We start from the raw sequence: 4,892 nt of genomic DNA, 5'->3' as shown, positions 1-4,892 counted from the left end.
TAAAAATATCTAACAACTTCTTTTTATCTCTCTCTCTCTCTCTTTCCTCCTCTCCTTCGTAAATGTCATAAAATGATTGGCAATACGAACAACATTGTAATGCAAAGAATCCTTTTCAACCTCTTAATACTATCATCATTATAATCATCATTATCTGTAACAGTATCATTATTTTCGTTATTGTTATTAACATTATCATTTATAATCATGATTATAATGTTAATCTTATCATAGTGCGCGCGTGTGTGCGCATAACTAACTGTATTCCACTACTAGTATATACACGCTTGTAGCCAAGTAATACTCGCCCTGCCTCGCTATCATTAATGCAACACATACTGAATTACTCCATAAAAACAACCCAGGCACGAAAATGATGCAATCCTATATTATGTACGAGTGGCACATACCTCGCTGCCGTCTCCTACCCCGTCTGCCTTTTAATCAAACGCTCAACTGCTAAAGAAAATTGTCTCTTTAGAAATGGAAAATGGGTAAGTGATATTACAATCCTTGGGTCGTATGGCAAGTTCTCACGGGAGGTGCCACAGAACCCAGAATTATTAAGTGTTAATCTACATAACATCTCATGAGGAGTAGGTGTTTGTGGAAATGGGGAAAAGGTCAGTACTCATTACAGAACACATAGTTTTGGATGCTCTTTTGCAGAAGTGGGTCGTTCTTGGCGTAACGAGTCCCATTTTCTGAGTGGATGGGTCTATTAAGCGTAAGTTGTTACAGATATTTGAGGTATTTTGTGTGTCTATTGCTATCTCTCTCTTTTTTCTCTTCTTCTATCTGTCTCTATTTCACTCTCTCTCTCTCTTTGTGTGTATATATACATATATTTGTATATATACATATATATGTATATATACATATATACACATACATATTTTTGTGCGTTTGTGTTTATGTATTAATAAGGCTTCCCTTTTCTCAGGTTTTATTTCCTCCTAAAAAAGATACTACCTCTCCTTTCCTTTTTTTCGCTAATAAGGAAATTGCCAAGAATAAGGAAGATAAAAAGAAAGAAAAAAATCAGCGTAGTGCCGAACACCACCTCTAGTAATTATCCTCCTTTTCTGCTCGCTAATTGCCGTGTAATTATGTGTACGATTAGCATTCTCCGAGTGGCACACACACCGGCTTTGTACTGCACGAAATACCAGTCTCCTTGTTGGCATTATTGTTACTGCTATTTTCAATATTATCATAATGGGCAGTAAATCACCATTATTGTTGATATTTGCACCAATGGCCAATTACTGAAATCATTACCTTTATTATTATTGTTGCTGTTGATTAGTAGTAGCGCCTGTAATAACAGTAGTAGTAGTAGTAGTACCAGTAGTAGTAATAACATACGTAACAGCAGTAGTAGTAGCAACTAACGTAGTAGCAACAGTAGTAGTAGTAGTGCCAGTATTAGTAATAGCATACATAGTAGTAGTAGTAGTAACAATAACAAACGTAGTAGCAATAGTAGTAGTAGTAGCACACGTAGCAATAGTAGAACATAAACATAGCAGTGGTAGTAGATTATTTTTGTTATCTTTTGCCTTCGTAAGTATTTGCTTGTATGCAGGAAAAATACATTTTTTTCCATACGCGTACATGTTCATGCACCAAAGAGCAAAAAAAAGGACAGCATCTGATAAAAAAGAGGTAGATGGAAGAGAGAGAGAGAGAGACAGAGACAGAGACAGAGAGAGAGAGAGAGAGAGAGAGAGAGAGAGAGAGAGAGAGAGAGAGAGAGACAGACAGACAGACAGACAGACAGACAGACAGACAGACAGACAGACAGACAGTCAGACAGACAGACAGACAGAGAAAAAGAGAGACAGAGAGAGAGAGAGAGAGAGAGAGAGACAGACAGGCAGACAGACAGAGACAGAGACAGAGAAAGAGAGAGAATATGAAAGAGAGAAAGAGAAAAAGAAAGAAAAAAAAACTTCAAAGACGAGTACCGAAACCACACGAAAGAGAATAAATAATCCATCGAAATCCATCAAAATGTAAAAAAAAAAAAAAAAAAAAAAAAAAAAAACGCAAATGAAAGTACAGAACTCATCATCTGATGTTTACATGGTACTACACTGCTTAACCCTTTGATTACAGAAAAATGGCTTTTATTAACGACACCGATGAAGATAGGGGAGGGGAGAGGGGGGAGGGGGGGAGGTTTTTGGTACAAGTTTATCCTGGAATGAAAATATTTCACATTAATGCCAGTATTACGACAGAATATAACATGACCCATTTCTTCCATCGAAAACATACAGTATTAGAATATTTGCTGTACAAATTCTTCTGGTAAGTGGCACCAAAACGCAGTGTTTTTTTCTAATAATCAGTGAATTCCTCCGGTAGAATTAAGTCTCGAAAGAAAACCAATTCTTGAAGACTAAAGTGAGAGAATTGTCTTCCAAAAGATGAGAGGAATTCGTGCACTATTCGTAGCACTCTCTCTTACATCGAGTTTTGGATCTAATTTAACTTTTTGGTGTCTTTTCGAGATCTTTGGGCATTTAAAACCTACCTCTGTGGAAAAACGGTATTAATAAACAAACGTTCAACTTAACACAAGACTGAAATTAAATCGGGTGGAACAGTTTAGGTTGAGTGACAGGTGATTAGAAACTGGATAATTCAAATTACAGGTGATTGGAACGGTTCGGGATAAAATTGAAGTCATCAGTATTGATTAATTTAATAAAAATTGGTTATGATACATTTCAGCTGATTCAATTAGATTGGACAAAAGTTCATTTGATCGGAACTGGATGAACTAAAAACGTTTCAATTAGAACTGGCATAGTTCATATTCATATTAATATATCCTAGTCCCTTTTTCTTCTTTATTAGCGTTACTGTTTACGCTGGGGTCTTCCTACCGGAGAGGAGTTTAAGATTTTTTTCTTGTTATATCTCGGTCTAATGCAGTGGTTTTAAACCTTTTTACTACCACGCCTCCCCAAGGAATTTCTCCTATCAGCCACGCCCCCTTGCATCTATGAATAAAATTAAATTCCAGATTTTAAATGAAATACAAAATATGTTCTCATTCTCTTTATCCAGTATGAATGAGTCACATCACGATTAAACTTATTATTTGAACATGCACTTGTTAAGAAAATAACAAATATAATCAGATAAATATCTGCTTTTCCCCCCAAGGGCTCGCGTCGCCCCAGAGATTGCGAACCGCCGGTCTGATGCAAGCAGCAAAACCTTCGACATTTGTGATTGTGTGCTCAGTGGCAAGTGGTCTGACCGGCTCTCTGTTGGACCGTATTCATGCTGACAAATGTAGAAAAGCTATGAATGAATATCTTCGTCAGAAATACTCTTGACGATGTATTCGAGACCGGTCAAATGCATTCATTCTCATGCATACCTTTTCTGCGGCCCTGTGTCGCTGAAGGAAGAGCGAAGCAGGATCAGCAGAAGAGGGCCAGGAAGAGTGATTAGTGTGTGCGGGTTTCCAAAAGGAGATGCTACTTCAATGAAGAATTCGGCAGTTTGTTATAGTCTTTATCTTTATCTATGTCTCTCTCTCACACACACATACACATTCATAAATATACACTCAAAATCCCTCTTTTTATCTTTGGGCAACAATAAAACTAGAAAATATAAGTTTGAAAACAACTAAACTCTAATTGCAAGCTAAATCGGCTGCATTCTTGTCTTTTTCTTTGTTATTTTGTATACTTGTTCAATATGAATTTCACCATTTCTCTCTCTCTCTCTCTCTCTCTCTCTCTCTCTCTCTTTCTCTCACTCTCTCTATCCATTCTTCATCTCTCTCTTCCCCCAACCCTCTCCTTCCCACTCTCTCCCAAGGATAAAGAAAACAAAGATTAAAATAATATACACAAACTTCATTATCATCCGTTGACTGGAATCGATATACATAGGCCTACGCATAAAATATCACATAACGAGAGGTAAATAAACACAATATTCTGGGTTGTAAGACGAACACACAACATCCTCATCTCTGGTGGTCTTAAAAGAATGTACAAGAAAAGGGTTACACATTTTTCTCATGAACAAGAACCCAAGTATATTTAGTTGTAGTTATGTATATTTGTGTATATCCGAAAAGATAAAATGTGTGGTAGGTATAGAATTAAGAAGAATCAACCCACATGGTATGATAAGAGGAAAAAGACAAAGAAATGAGTAGAAACCCATAAGTAAAAGGAAATAAGTGTTGCAAAGAAAGATACTGAGCAAACAAAACAGAGAGAATCATAAACAAGGAAAAACTGATTGCATTTAATAAAAATATGTGTATTTTCATTTGCCATTCTTATTTATGAATTAGTTTATTCAGTTAAATTAGATCCATCTGAAAATACAATCAATATTTTATCTTTTTCTGAGTCCCAATAGATCTAATATCACTATCTCTTTAAATGAATAGACAGACTTATGCACAATTGCCATATATATATATATATATATATATATATATATATATATATATATATATATATATATATATATATATATATATATATATATATATATATATATATATATATACATGTATATATATGTGTGTATATAAATACATATATACATACATATACATATATATATATATATATATATATATATATATATATATATATATATATACATTGTAGGTGTGTATGTGTATGCTATTATGATATCAGTGAACAGAGATGATAATTCTAATCAAAAGATATTTACACTATACTTTTTAAAGGAGTAAGACCTTGTACTGACACCTTAATCTTTATAAATGAGTTTCAGGTAAGGTCGGGGTCAGGAAAAGGGTTGTACATGCTGTTCATTGAGGCTTTAAAGTGTGTGTATGTGTGTGTGTGTGTGTATGTGCGTGTGTGTGTGTGTAT

This window comes from Penaeus vannamei, chromosome 43 (genome assembly GCF_042767895.1).
Source record: "Penaeus vannamei isolate JL-2024 chromosome 43, ASM4276789v1, whole genome shotgun sequence".
Classification (NCBI taxonomy): Eukaryota; Metazoa; Arthropoda; class Malacostraca; order Decapoda; family Penaeidae; genus Penaeus; species Penaeus vannamei.
This window is presented reverse-complemented; position numbering follows the sequence as displayed.